Source organism: Branchiostoma belcheri, unplaced genomic scaffold, assembly GCF_001625305.1.
Source record: "Branchiostoma belcheri isolate BF01 breed outbred unplaced genomic scaffold, Haploidv18h27 scaffold49, whole genome shotgun sequence".
Classification (NCBI taxonomy): domain Eukaryota; kingdom Metazoa; phylum Chordata; class Leptocardii; order Amphioxiformes; family Branchiostomatidae; genus Branchiostoma; species Branchiostoma belcheri.
In genome coordinates this window covers 1,500,786-1,516,981 of record NW_017804120.1, presented here as the reverse complement: position 1 = coordinate 1,516,981, position 16,196 = coordinate 1,500,786, and the positions used below count along the sequence as shown (strand labels likewise).

Sequence of the window (16,196 nt, the reverse complement as noted above, 5' to 3'; positions counted from 1 at the left end):
TGCTGCATATTTTAATGACTGTTCTTTGGGAAATAAGTAAAATTTATTTCTCATCGTTAGGTAATATTTCCAAATCTTCTCCCCAGGTTTCTTATACGAGCTGTCAGTTTCGATCGTAAAAGCCTGTGGTTTAGGATACTCTGGAGAGCCACAACAGTGTATGTGTGCATAAATCGTAAGGTATCATCCCTTCCCAGAATGGTTTCTGTTCCTTTTGATTTCCACTCTCATCTATCAGAGCGTACGCCGACCAGAAAAACCATCCATTCGTCATGTACGGGAGATTCCCCACGCGTTTTTGGTGTGCCGGACGCATTCACGCTTTTATCAGTTACACGGGAGCAGGGCTCGAAATTATAGCTGGTCCAATGGCCACTGATCACAAAAATTTTGGCTGGGACAACTAAAAAGACGCTCTGTGACATTTTTGTGTTCCAATGTCCTTGTTAGGACTAAAGAAAAATAATCAACATCAGAACGGAAGCCCTTGTTTGGTTTATTAGGCACACGTCACGGCTTTTGGATCTGGAAAAGTCCCCCCAAATTTCCTGTCTACTCTGCAATTATAGTGTGCCTAGGAGTGAACATAAGCAAAATAAAGTTGACATTAAGTTCAAATCATATAATACTTAAAAAAAAAAAAAACAGGTTGGGACAGTTTATCCTTACTTTGGGACAATTGAAATTTATTTTTGGGACAGTGCTGGGACAATAGGAAGAAAAGTTAATTTCGAGGCCTGGTTTTCGGTGTCATATGCATTCACGCTTTCATCAGTTTCGCTGGAGATACCGCAGAAATAAATGGTTGTTCTGCCATTTTCTGTGACCCTTGCAGTTCCAGAGCAGAGAGAGAGAGGATATGGTATATCGTTGATACGTTCCTTATCTTTTAGAGTCTAGTAACGAATCCATCATTTTTCTCACATCTCCCAAGAGATGGCTCTGAAATGAACGACAGGTACAAAATGTATTTGTCATATATGCAAGAAAGTACTTAATGGCTCCCTAGCAGTGCCATCTTGAAAAAGGATATTTTCAGGCAAAAGAGGAAATTTTTTGTATGGTCATTTATGTCCTACCTGGGCCGCGATTACGTTCGATACGGGTGTTCCGGCCCGTGTGATAACTAGCATACGGCCCGGGGGTCCTTTACGCGTACGGCCCAGGCCTTCCAAATGTTCCATAGAACGATTCGAACGCGTTTCGGCCTAACAGCGTGCACCGATTTCGATTTCGAAATTCAAATACAGAATCCGGACGTTCGTTGGAATTGATGTCGCATTTTTTTTGGTTTAGAAACCAAAATTTCGCATTGAAAGGCGCGTTTTCTTGGGTGGGTATGACATAAATAAAATATATGTATACATGTAGTATGATTGTAAGACAAGAAAAAACATGCCTAATCTACTGCCAAATTCCATCTGTCTTTAATATTTCAACACGTAGTTAGCTCTACAATGTAGTGCAAACCACATGTAAGCAAACCAATGGGAATTGTCAGGAATTTTTGAAGTCTTTGATATGGCAAGGATTTGAACCCCTACCTTCCAAATGCTTCATTCTAATCTACTCCAAAAGTCACTTTGTCTTGAATATTTCAACACATAGTTAGGCCACACCAATTCAATTTGTTGGTTCTCGGATTCGCCTCTTCGTTTTTTTCTGATTTGCAAAAAAAAATTGATTCTGGTCCTGAATCAACTGAAAAATGCTCATGTTTTGCCCCCAACAGTTGAGGAAAGTCCTTTTCTTCCTAGTTGTTATAGTTTTCCCATCTATCATTGCAGTGGTTTGATTAAAAGTTCAAAATTCAATGTTTAAATTTTAACCCAGCCTTTTGTGTTGACTTCATGGCTCATTTTGTAGCATTTAAGCCTATAATAGGATGCCTAGACCTGTTTTTATTTTTATTTTTTTTTCGCCCTGTCGCTTCATATTTTTTCTGAAAAAATCCGAGAACCAACAAATTAAATTGGTGTGGCCCTAGCTTAGCAAAGGAGCACAAATGATGTGTAAGTAAACTAATGGGAATTGTCCAGAATTTTTAAAGTCTTCGATATGAGCCCTTCGATATGGCCGGGATTTCAATTCGAACCCCCTACCTTCCAAATGCTACATTCCAGTCTACTCCAAAAGTCGCTCTGTCTTGAATATTTCAACACGTAGTTAGCCCCGCAAAGCAGCACAAACGACTTGTAAGCAAACCAAAGGGAATTGCGCCGGGAATTCCATAAGGTCCCGGAATTTTCCCAGGGGTTTTGTGTTGTTTGATGTTTGTATAGCAGGCAGGTGTTTGAGTCTTGAGTGTGATGGTCTGTGTCAATGTCAAGGTGGTTGGAAACGACCCATCTGTGGTGTTTGACCTTCAAGTGAGCGTGTCAACAACATGTACTAACCACTGAACACTCTTCCAGACCCGTGGAAGAGCACTCTTTGATCACAGATCACCTCCAAACTTGTACAAACAACCATAGATCAAAATATCACACCACCTAAACCAGAACAAAACATCCCTGTGTTGAAAGCTAATGACTGCAAGAAAGCTATAAGCCAGTCCTTGTACTAGTAGCCAACTGTTCTGTTTTTTTTATGGTAAATTGTGTTTAAAGGTTTACAATAAACCTTCATGCACAATTTAACATTAAAAAGACGGTTGGCTACATATGTTTGTCCAAAGCATATAGAAAATGAATTTCATTTTGTTATGGAATGTACCAAATATGATGTTATACGTAACAAGCTATTTACATTTCTCGAATCAAGTACCATAGATTTCAAGAGTCTCGATGTTGGAGACAGATTTAAATATATCTTTACATGTAATGGTCCCCACAAAATATTTGCAAAAATAGGTAGATATATAAAGGAATGCTTTGCTATTAGAAAAAATACCGAAACTCGTGATTAGCCCACTCGATGGCAACACTTTATCAAAGACTTGTGACATCCCTTATTATTTGAACAATTATGATATAGATATGTTAGGTTTTATTCGACAATAGGTCTTATTCAGCACACTTATTTATTGTTGTTACTCTCTTTATGTAGTTTGCCATACATTGTACCATGTGCAATTGTCGTGCAATAAAGTTCTTCTATGTTTCTTAATCATTTATAACAAGTAGCATGACTATCATAAAATTTGTCTTGGATTCTCATCAACATAACTAAGTAGTAACATAATGGTGATTAAATGTGGAATATCACACACATTTTTTTATGTATTCTTGCTTGGATTAATTAATGACAATCTGGAAAACGTAATCACGAAAACTGGTATGTATTTGAACTTAGGCTAAGGTCAAATCGTAACGCACGCTACGACTGTACTTCCATGTATGCACATTTGTAGAAGAGATGAACAAGATTTTGACGTAAATTTTTTATGTGGCAATGCTGGCGCCATCTGGTCGTAATGTCTTTTCATATCTCTGATGCCGTCTGAATATCTTTCACAGTAAAATACAGCCATGGCCCTTACCGTGTGACATGTAATAGTTGCTAGGATAGGGAATGACTGCCAATGTTGTACTGTAATTCACGTTATGTTCGCCGTAGCAAAAGTTCGCGGTCTGAGACAGATGTACATGTTCATAGAACTACAAAACGTATATTTGCATGGAACTATATGTTCACTATATGTTCATGGAACTATATTGTATATGTTCACTGTGGCGGCAGGTACAAAAAAAAAACAAGTTGGCAAATTATTTGTTAACAGTAATGATTGAGGTTTGCAGTACAGAAGTGACCATAAAAACTGTAAATATAATTATAGTACCGCAAAAAAATCAGAAATTACATATATAGTATGTCCCATAAATGGGCTGTTCCAAAATATTAAGGATCAAAATTCATTTTGGGGAATTGATACACATACAGGTGCAACTATAACCTAAGAATTTTGGTGCACAGAAAACAGCACGTCTAAAACCCAATCATAAACATTATTGTCTCTCTTCAAACCTTGAATCTGAAATTGTATAGCTAAGATTTTGAAGCAGTATTTTATTGTATTTTCTGACACTGAAATGTCAAGAATATGCTGAAGTGTATAATTATAGAACCTTATGTACTCTCATCTGCCGAATAAACATACCCCCCGGAATAAACGTACCCCCCGGACAAATCTTCAAAATCAAATAAACATACCCCCGGAATAAACGTACCCCCCGGAAAATTACCAAAATTGACGGGTAACCTGTGTCTCTTGTACTAAAATGCACCCTTACTGATATATGCACAAATCTTTAACTGTTATTTGCAATTAGGAATTTAAATAGACAAAAAAAATTTCATATTTTGATAAGCACCACCCATAACAACAGAACATTCAGACGAATTTATGCACGCGGTGATTGCAAAAACCGGCCCGAAAATGACAAGTTTCTCGCTACAATATGCGTTTATAAACGTCTTCACGTCGATGATTTGTCAATTTTTTTCACACGAAGTTGAAAAAAATTACTGGTTTTCAAAAAATTAATAAACGTACTGTGCAAAATAAGAACGTACTGGGTGGATGTTTGGGCCCAAAAAAATAAACGTACCTGTATGTTTATTTGGCAGATGAGAGTAAGTAACTCTACACAATATCTAGGTGCACCCACAGTCAAAAATTAGGTGTACACAATACTTGATGCACAAAAGTTCATGGCATACACCCAATATTTCTAGCCCCGAATACAAAAAAGTTTCCAGGTCAAAAGTTCATTATCATTTGCATTCTGTCTCCTGGGAGTCATAAATTTCATCCGCGTTGAATGATATCATTTTAGTGATGCCAATATACCTGTCAACTGTCACGGTTTTATAAAGATTAAGTAGAAGATAATTGCAATGTTTTTTACCTTGATAATCAGATTGTAGGTGCTGCCAATAACATTAATTGCAGTGTCATACTCTCTGTTATCAACAATCTCAGTCACCTTGTCAAATAAACAACTCCCTAGATGTCATTTGGTTCTGGGGGTAAAAGCAAAGTTTAAAAGTAGAAATATGAAGACCTATATTATTCTCTGACGATTAATGTTGACAGCTATATCTTGGCTATAAAAAAGACATGAAGTTTACTATACATCTACATGTATGGTCCATTGTGGGCTACATGTACATATCAACTGAATTCAGAGGAAAATGTCTGTTGTTTTCGTAAAGAATGGCAAGAATTCTCTCTGTTTCTCTAGATCTATCTGTCTTTCTCTGGCTCTATCTCTCTCTCTCTCTCTCCCCCTCTCTGTCTCTATCTCTCTCTCTCTCTCTATCTCTCTCTCTCTATATATATATCTCCATCTCTCTCTATCTCTCTCTCTGTCTCTCTCTTCCTCTCTCTCTCTCTCACTCTTTCTCTTTCTCTCTCTTTCTCCCTCTCTCTCCCTCTCTCTCTCCCTCTATCTCCCTCGCTCTCCCTCTCTCTGTTTCAAATGATTTTGTAGTACAGTACTAGTAGGGAATTTTTGTGTGTCCGACAGACTGATGTTTCCCAAAATTGTCCCTGAAATGAAGAGGATAGAAACAGAAAGCCAAGGATTACTTGAAATATATTGATCAACCAATCAATGTATTAATTAGTCCAGTTACCAAACAATCCATGTAGTCCTTGAAGTCGTTCTGCAGGCAGACAAACTATTAAAAGTTCAGCGAAGCTATTACTCTTTACTCTCGATTAAACGTACCGGTACGTTTATTTTTTTTCGCCTTGAAATCCGCCCGGTACGTTCTTATTTTAGACGGTACGTTTATTTTTTTTTTCAGAATCAAACAAAGTTCCGGGCAAAAAAGTACGTAACTGCAGAGTTAAAATGTCACGAAAGGCACATGTCTGGACGTAAAAAGGAAGTTCCTACTACAAATAATACATTTAAGTCTTTTTGTAGGAGCTTGTTGCGGTATTCTAGCGGGAACTTTTCATGTTTTGTCGTTAGTTCTTCCAGTACGCAAGAGGATCCGACAAGACCGGGGGTGGCCGCTCCGGTGTTGAACGGCCTTGAAAAAACTAACTCTCGTGTCCCTTTTTTGTTGGCCCGAACATCCACCCGGTACGATCTCATTTTGGACGGTGCATATAATAATTTTTCAAAATCGGGGCATAGTTAACAGCATTGAAAGTACATGCCCTTTGGAGAAAACATCTTTTCTGGGTGCAAGTTTTTGGAAAGCCACGATGCCCGGACACAGCCGCCCAAAGTAGCGGCCACTTTGCAACATGTCAAATATGCACGGGCAGAACTTTACTGACACCAAACGTACGGCAGATTTACTGAGTCATCGTACTACTGTACTTTTGTAGGGAAAAGATCACCTCTTTTTTCAAAAAGGTAAGTAATATTTTGGAACACGTAGCAGGTCGGAGATATGACTCTAGCGTTACTAGAAATAATTTGGGGGGGAGGAACATGTGCTTGCACATTACGTGTTTCAAGTATTCCTTTTTCCAACGAAAATATGAAAATAATACCAGACAAGAGTGTATTTTAGCATAATAAATCGTATTTCTCACAAAAATTCCAAAATCCTACCAGAGAAATGACAATTCAAGCTGGAAATAGTCCGTTCTGAATGGCGCACGTAAGGAGTAAACACTTGAAAACTTCCCACGATGTGGAAGAGCCTACTTTGAGTATGGGGAAGCTATGATTTTTAAATGTGAATAAAACTCTTTCTTAAAAAATCACATATGGATGTTACATTATGGAAGAGTTGAGTAATTCTTAAAAAGGTGTTGACATGACAAAACTTGCAATCTATTCATATCAAGTACACATCAAAATGTTTTAAAATATTCATGTCCCCCTACTAGAGAATGAACCATTCTTCCAAGCCCCGCCTCCCATCATTTGCATACTAACACAAACTTCAAAGCTTGCTACATTTTGTAAGTGAAACCTGAGACCCTTGAGATTGTGGCAGTCCGAATTGTTGCTATTCTCGTGTGAACTTTGTGTGTGACTTGTGGATTGTGTCAATTGTTTGAAAACTGATTGAAGTTTTTTTTAAAGGTTATAAAAATGAAATACCATTCAAAATCTAACATTATATTCTATATTTGATTCTTTTTCCCCTTATGTCTTTTTACACATTGTATAGAGCATGTATTTAGCATATTGTAAATTTCTGTTCAACTTCAAACTCTATTCATGTAATTTTTCTTAACCTTAAAAAATCAAGGACTCTTATCCCAAACTTGATAGCATTGTTCCTGCTCAATGCATGCATGCAATGTAATGATCAACAACAAATTGTGTGAACTCAGAGTCAGATCTCAAGTTAGAATGTAGATGGATAATGTCATTAGACTGCACGACATATAACAAAGGCATGTACCTCTTATTAACCTGTAAGAATGCAGGCTGATAATTTGGTAATTTTCCAGGGGTATGGTTTATTCTGGGGGGGGGGGATATTTATTAGGTTTTGAAGATTTCTCGGGGGTACTTTTTTTCCGGGGGTATGTTATTTGGGACCTGNGTTTGCAAGGGAAACATACATGTACACCATGAGAACACATTTTAGTAGCATAAACATTGCTTTCACATGTCAATTAAAAATTTTCCGGGGGGTACTTTTATTCCAGGGGGTACTTTTATTACATTTTGAAGATTTGTCCGGGGGGTACTTTTATTCCAGGGGGTACTTTTATTCGAGAGGTGAGAGTAGTTGGGGCCTGTGGCCTGTTTTTCTCCTCCCCTGTGCATTCTATGTTGTAGCATGACATGTTTGTTGACTTTTGCGTGAGCCCCATGCCAGTTGGGCTTGGCGTGACCACCTCTGTAAACTTCCCCAGGCCTAGGAAAAAAAATGTTGTGTTTCCTGTTTCAGTCCTGAAAAAAATTAGGGTCGGTAGGTAGTAGGGCTTATCTTTTTTTTTCCTTTTTACCTCCATGAAAAATGGAGGTATTGTTTTTGGTGTGTCTGTCTGTCTGTGTGTTTGTGTTTCCGCACATTTGTAGTCAGCATAACTTCAGAACGCCTTTATGGATTGTGATGATATTTGGTATGCTGGTAATTCAAACTAGATTATGCTAATTACGACCTTATTTCCATAGTCAATGAGACAAATAAAAAACATTTACACAACCTGATATATTTCATGGAGGTATGAGATCTCCAAATTCTTGTTTTTAAACTTTGGCGATCTTTACTAGTTTAGTGATCAGCTTATTATACCAAGGAGAAGGAGCTACTTGCTTATGCAATACCGTTTAACAAAGTGAAACTTGCATTCTATGAGGACACTTTTATTTTCAATGTCAATGTTACAAAACCAACATTTCATCACTCAGGTGTCAGATCATGGAGCAAGAAAAGGTTGATCAGCTAAAAAAATTGTCTCTTGCAGGGATCCACTCCCAAAAAAGGCCAGGTTTGGCAGGTTTTTCTAGTGTCGGTCGGGAAACAGGAAACACAACATAGTTTCCCTTGGCCTAAATCTCCTCTGGTGTCCACTGACATCTGACCCTCACAGGAAGTCCTGGTGTTCTTTAGAGGGACCGCCACTTCGTTGGGCCTAGGAAAAAAAAATATTGTGTTTTCTGTTTCCCAACTGACCATAGAAAAACCTGCCGACCCTAGACTTTTTTTCTGGGGTAGACCCCTGCAAGGGACATAAATTTCGAGCTGATCAACCTTTTCTAGCTCCATGATCTGACACCTGAGTGATAAAATGTTGTACAATTGGTTTTCTAACATTGACATTGAAAATAAAAGTGTCCTCATGCAAATTTTACTTTGTTAAACTGTACTGTATAAGTCGGACCCCTATATAGATACCACTGAAGTCTAAAAAAAAAGGAAAAAGAAAAAAAATCCCTACCTACCGACCCTAATTTTTTCAGGACTGAAACAGGAAACACAACATTTTTTTTCCTAGGCCCTACAGGAAGACCTGGGGTTCTTAAGAGGGACCGACACTTCGGTTGTCGGCTTTTATTTCCCTACAGAAGACCAGGCAAGTAACTGGCCACATGTGTGGTCAAGGTCATTAACCTTTAGCAAACTGAAGTAGCAGTTTGACTACCAACCAACGCTTTATTGGTTACGGGGTTAGGCTGTGAGTTAAGGGCCCTCAGAATGATTCGGGTAACATTTAAGATTAGGCGGCTTTAAGCCTAGCAAAAGAATTGTACAATACAGTTTAACAAAATAAAACTTGCATGACACTTATGTTTTCAATGTCAATGTTGGAAAACCAATAATGTACATTATGTTTCAGAAACATAATGTACATTTTTCATTGACATTGAAAAATATAAGTGTCATGCAAGTTAACTTTCATCACTTGGGTGTCAGATCATGGAGCTAGAAAAGGTTGATCAGTTCGAAAAATTTATGTCTCTTGCAGGAGGTCACCCAAAAAAGACTAGGGTTGGCAGCTTTTTCTAGGAAAACAATTTTCCCAGGAAAACAATTTTGCCTGTACCAGACAAAATTTACCTGCACCACTCAGAATTTAGGAATTTTGTCATCATATCTTTTACACTTCACAGTCAATGCAGCTAATAAAATTCCATATTCAACTACATTTATATATAAACCCAATACATAGGTCAGTGCACTTGTCTAATTCAACTTACACATATATACAGCCAAAGTTGTATAAGAAGACCAGCCTGGAGACCTATAAAATCTGGTCTTCTTAGACAAGTGGTCTTCTTATCCAAAAAGTAGCTGGGTGACACAACAAGGCAAGAACACCGATTTTGAAGTTCATGTCCTTTTATTATATTATTTATAGATAAGCAATTATTATTTTACAAGATTTAAAAGATGATAAACATCGCTTATTTCATACACAGCTACCAGAACTCATTCATGCTATAATGATAACTCCAAGATGTAAAATATATGCCGCCAAGAAGTTACCACAAAAATCACTAAGTTTTCTTCAAACACTGACGATTAGAATCAGCCAACATTGATGCAGAACACTGAACACAGACACCAACTTTCTGCCAAAAATTAAATCATGTCTTTAAAATGGGAAGTATTCCTGAAATGTATTTAAGCATTTGATGTGTACACATACAGGTCAAGTGTCAAGAGTACCTAGAGAGATTTTGATGACATTTCCTTGCTGTAGTCTGGACTTGATTATCCCCAGTGTTTCAGTAACAGGGAAACAGGGCTAGAAATACTTTTCCATGCATACTTGCACATTGAAAATTACTTGCACTAGATAAATGGGGGCCCGCAAACCCTTTTCCGTAGAGCGTAATCGACCGTTTTAATTCTACGTAGAGCGTAGACGGACCGCTCTAATATTTTTGCGTAGAGCGTATTCGGCGTTTTAATTCTACATAATGCATTGTAGCCACTAGGAATTTATCGTTAAGCGTAATCGAGAGGTTTACGAATTCAGCGTAGAGCGTTGTCGGGGCCCCCCTTGCAGGTCCTCACAAATTTGGTCTATCAATGGAATCAAAGCTCCAATTTTACCTGCACAGCTCCAATTTTACCTGCATATACTGTACCCAGTACATGGACCAGTGCAGGTTAGGTGCAGGTAGACATCAGAAATACCTGCACAGCTCCAATTTTACCTGCACTAAGGTGCATATACCCAGAACATGGACTAGTGCAGTTTATTTTTTATTAGGTGCAGGTAGGCATTAGAAATACCTGCACAGTCCCAATTTTACCTGCACTAAGGCCACACCAATTTAATTTCTTGGTTAACGAATTCGCCCGCTTCATTTTTTTCTGATTTGGAAATAAAATAAAAATTCAGAATCAACTGCAAAATGCTCATATTTTGCTCTGAACAGTTGAAAACAGTCCTTTTCATCCTAGTTGTTACAGTTATTCCATCTTTCAATGCAGTGATATCATTAAAAGTTGAAAATTCATTGTTTAAATTTTGAACCAGCCTGGTGTGTTGACTTCATGGCTCCTATCGTACTATTTTGGGTCATAATAGGATGCCTAGGCCTGTTTTTATTTTTATCTATTTTTCGCCCGCCCACTCCATTATTTTTCTAGAAAAATCCGTTAACCAAGAAATTAAATTGGTGTGGCCTGAGGTGCATATTATGCACCCAGTATTTCGAGCCCTGTTTTCTCTTAGGGCCACCAGTGCTAGTAAAACCCAATAGTAAGAGGAAGGTCTGTTAAACAGCATGCTTCAGTGTTAATGAGGCCATTACAGGGTTACACCATGTAAACACATGCCAGAACTTTCAACAAATTAACAACAGTCTGGTAGGGGTAACTTTATATGGTTTTAATGGGTCAGATCCTATTAGGCTGTTGTTTAAAGTACTGTAAACTGTCAAAATGTTACAGTTGCTTTACAATAAGTTTTGGTGTTATGAATTTATGACACTGGTAATTACTGTTTTAGCCAGTGTCGTGTATTTTGGTCATTTGACAGAATTTTGCTGCTGGTGACAAAATTTTGCCCAATTTGTCATCTTTGACAAAGAAAAAACATCACGTGTTAAGATATGCAAAGAGATGATATTGTCATTTAACTAAGCTTAGCCGTAGTCTGCCAAAATTTTCCCCGCAAAATACAGGAAATAGTGTTTCAGAGGGTCAAGATTTCAGAATTATGCCCAGGGACATAATGTACATGTACATCAAAGAAAATTGAGATGATGAAAAAAAGGCTACAATCCTGTAGCTACATGTAGTACTGCAGGTACAAAAATTTAAAATGCAATAGTATTATATTTTCAAGACCAATTTACAGATTTATCTCGGAAATTGAAATGCTGGCCACTGCAAAAATTGCCCAAATCTGGCCCTACTAAATTATAGCTTTCTACAGTAAGGCCATGTTGATTTGATTATATGGATGACATCCGCGCACGCATGAATTTTCAGCCGTTTCCAAAAAAAAAAGAGTTTTCAACCATACTGTAAATCGTACAAAACAGTTGCAAAATGAGCAAAAATATACCATAAGTTACAAAAAAAATTGGTAAAAACTATACCAATGTCGTAGAATGCCAAAATTAAACGAAAAAAGACGAAACTGTAAAGAAATGAACTTGAAGACTAGATTATTCGCCAAACTATATTCTGTGCCATTTGCTCAACCCTCATGACCACGTAGATTTCATAATGAAAAGAACTTTTTTTTTTTGCAAAACGTTTTTTTTATTCACACACGCGCATCAGTTTTGGGGCTCCCGGAGGATGTCATCCATATAATCAAATCAACATGGCCTAAGTCAGTAAAATGGTATCGTAATGTACCCCAGTCCTGGAATGGTCTGAATTTAGCAAGTGGGAAATGAGTTAAATGAGACCTCCTGCTGTCTAACTTCCAAGTGTTTCCACCTCACGTCTTCAAGTTCAAGTGGGAACACTTGAGGACTGCTGAAGGAGTTAAGAAACGTGCGGAGTTAAGATCCCGTTTGTCTCAGCCACGTGTTGGGAAAAGATAAAACCTGTGCTGCGATGTAAATTACCAACCAAAGCCCTCCTCTCGGCGTTTCACATTGATCGTGATCCTAGTGTTGCAAAGTTTCACCGTAAATTAAAGTTGCTGCAGGCTACAAAAATTGATGACTGTTCACCTGAAGTTTCGTTGAATTCTCTTTGGTATTTGACTGTTTAAAGTAATTTGGCTAGACGTTGTGTCCTTGGGAAAGACACTTTTGTTACACAAATCACGTGTAAAAAAATGATGAATTGTCAAAATTAATTTTCACCATAAATTGAAGTTGCTGCAGGCTACAAAAATTGATGACTTTTCAACTGAAGTTTCTTTGAATTCTCTTTGGTATTTGACTGTTTAAAGTAATTTGGCTAGACGTTGTGTCCTTGGGAAAGGCACTTTTCTAACTCAAACCAAGTGTAAAAAATGATATTGTCAAAATTAAGTTTCAAGTAAATTGAAGTAAATTCAAGTAAATTGTTTTGGCTAGACGTTGTGTCCTTGGGAAAGGCACTTTCCTCACTCTAACCACTGGCAGGTAGAGCTGTGTACCGGTACGCAGTACCGATACTGTACCGGAAAAATTGATTAGGTACAGGTCCAAAATACCTAATCCCTCAGTACCGGTACTGTACCTAAACAATTTCACACCAATTTTATGCCTATTTGTGACCTCAAATGTGTAAATAGCTGGTTAACAATGGGTCCCTGTGTAAGGACAATGTGTTCATGAAAACAAAAACATCTTTACTTTTACCTATATTTTATCTGAACATTCTCCATAAACAAAAATTAAACCTATCAATGTTTTTCTTGTTATTACAGGAGTTCAGAAGAGCATATAAATTGGTCGAATTGTTCAGGTACAGGTTCAGGTCTGGACCTGTACCTAAACCTGTGTACCTGTACCTGTACCTAAAATTTGTACACAGCTCTACTGGCAGGTATTAAAAAGTGACAAATTGTTAAGTTTCTTTGAATTCTTTGAATCATTCCAGCTTTCTTTGAATTCTATTTGGTGTTTAGCTATATTTTTGGCTAGACATTGTGTTCTTGGAAAAGGTTCTTTCTTTTTCACTCAAACCACATGTAAAATTGGTGAGATTTTTTCAGTTGGGGGGAAAAAAAGCAACTTGGAAGGAAAGGGACAATGCCCTATACACAATGAATTACAATTAATGTGTATCAACCCACTGCCCCTATGGCCTCAAAAAGGAAAATAAAAATCGACACACTCTTACTAAACCCAGTACATGGCCCAGTGCAGGTAAGTGCAGGTAGACACCAGAAATACCTGCACAGCTCCAATTCTACCTGCACTAACCTGCATATACCCAGTACATGGACCAGTGCAGGTTAGGTTCAGGTAGACATCAGAAATACCTGCACAGCCCCAATTTTACCTGCACTAACCTGTATATACCCAGTACATGGACCAGTGCAGGTTAGGTACAGGTAGACATCAGAAATACCTGCACAGCTCCAATTTTACCTGCACTAACCTGCATATACCCGGTACATGAACCAGTGCAGGTTATTTATTAATTAGGTACAGGTAGACATCAGAAATACCTGCACAGTCCCAATTTTACATTTTGCATAATGCTCTAAGACTTATTTGCTTGTTCCATTACTAATGTTTGTCAGAAACAGGTGGTCGATACACATACATTGTTTACCTGTTTACAAAGTCAACAAGAAGCACTGTTTACCCCCTCGTTAGTTGTATTTGAGGAAAGACGAACGTTTATTCACTGTTATCAGTGTAGCAAAGTGGGTGAAAACAGATAAATCGAAGAGTAAGTATTCATTTATGCATTAGTTGTAATGGCTTGAAGGGTGATGTTACTTTTAGTTTTACTGTGATTACAAAATGTATATCCTGTGGGTATGATGGTATTGAAATGCACTGAAGAATGGTAAAGCATGCTCTTTTCCTTGAGGCTTATAGTTTTACTATAGATAGTATAGTGAGCCATTTTAATTCACCATTAATCATAGTTGTCCACTTTAATTCAACATTAAGCATTGTTCCTGAAATTCTTTGAGGAGCATTAATTCAATGTACACGTTTTGTAGTACATTATTTCTTATCCTGAATTCATTGGTAAAGTGTTATGTAAAAAAAATAATTGTGTAACAGTTACAGTGTTAAGTTCAATGCCAGATTGCCTGAAAATGTAATAGAGTGCCAAGGAAAAATAGCATTTCAGAGGGTCGAGATTTTCAAACATTCCTGGAGGATATTCCTAAGATTGTTGTACCTTCTCATGGTGTTATATTTTTAATTACATCAAACAAAATTGAGATGAAAGAAAAAACTTTTAGTTAGGCTAGCTACATGTAGCTAATATATAGAACACTCAACTGTACATATAGCATCTGTCTTCTCTGAGTGCTTCAGTGTGCTAAACTGAATCCTGCTTGAAAAAATTTTGTGTTTCCTGTTTCAGTCCTGAAAAAATTAGGGATCTTATTTTTCTTATTTTTTTTGTGACCTAACTATATATAGCTAATGATCCAACTTGCATGAGGACACTTACATTTTCAATGTCAATGTTGGAAAACTGTTTGTAAAACGTTTCTTTACTCAGGTGTCAGATCATGGAGCTAGAAAAGGTAAAAAATTTATGTCCCTTGTTTGTCCACAAAAAAAAGACTAGGGTCATCTTTTTTTTTTTCAAGGATCAGTCGGGAAACAGGAAACACAACATTTTTTCCTAGTCCGTAAATTCACCGCAGAAAATTCCCCGCAAGCCATTTCACAAACAGTCGAGTCTCTTTCAATGCATTTTTAAAGTGGGTTCGGGGAGTAATGGCGATACCTCCAGCAGGTCAAAGGTCGTCCTTACACGCGCTGTTTTACGACTTGAGAACGTTCCGTAATGGCCGTACGGGCGCTTTATGGGCAATACGTCTGACAACCGATGCACGTATCCATCATTAATTAATAGCGCCCAAGTGTAAGGTGGAAGACTTGTGTGTTACTTTAAAACTCCCATCTTTCTTCATTGTACATATAGTGGGACCTCCTGGACTAATTAAAGGTTTGACATAAAAGTATATGCTTCAAGAGTTTGCATCTAGGGAAAAGAGAAGTTTACAAGCAAGAAGGAAAGTTTCAGAGCCTTTCTTGTATTTGGCTGTCTGGCAAAAATGTACGTGTGCATTTTTAAAGAACTAATCAGTGTTGGTTATTGGATTCGCCTCTTCATTTTTTTCTGATTTGCAAAAAAACACAACAGGATTTTTAGAGTCCAAATTAACTGGGTGCTCATATTTAGGCCCCAACAGTTGAAGAATTTTAGTCCTTGTCTTCGTAGTAATAACGAATATATTAAGTTTTTACAATATCAATACAGTGGTTTGATTAATAAAAGTTCAAAATTTATTGAATGTAAAGTATAACCCAGATTGAGTATGTCAAACCTGTACTAGTGACCACCTCTACATAAGGACCACCTGGCCATTGTGACCACTTTTCCCCATTGACACAAGCAATTATTAATAGAATCCTGTCTATAGTGACCACCTATCCACATAGACCACATTTTATCGGTCCCCTGATACAGTTTGGACTGTATTATCTTTCTTTAGCAATGAATAAGATCATATTAAGTCACAAAATTTAATAATGTCAGTTCCCCTGATATATATAGAATACAACACGGTGTATTCCGTATCGCCCGAGGTACCAGCCCGACCGCGCGTCGGATCGCCCGAAGGCCGGAGGGAGATCCGATCCGCGGGAGGGTTGGGACTGAGGGTGATGCGGAATACACCGTGTTGTAATTTATTTATGTCATACCCACCC

The 16,196-nt window shown here is 37.7% G+C and overlaps 1 protein-coding gene across 2 annotated transcripts in view; it reads left to right on the top strand.

Moving 5' to 3' along the window:
• The window catches only part of LOC109479503 (gamma-2-syntrophin-like), a 119,667-nt gene that overhangs the window by 11,543 nt on the left and 91,928 nt on the right, over positions 1 to 16,196 (top strand). The window lies entirely within an intron of this gene.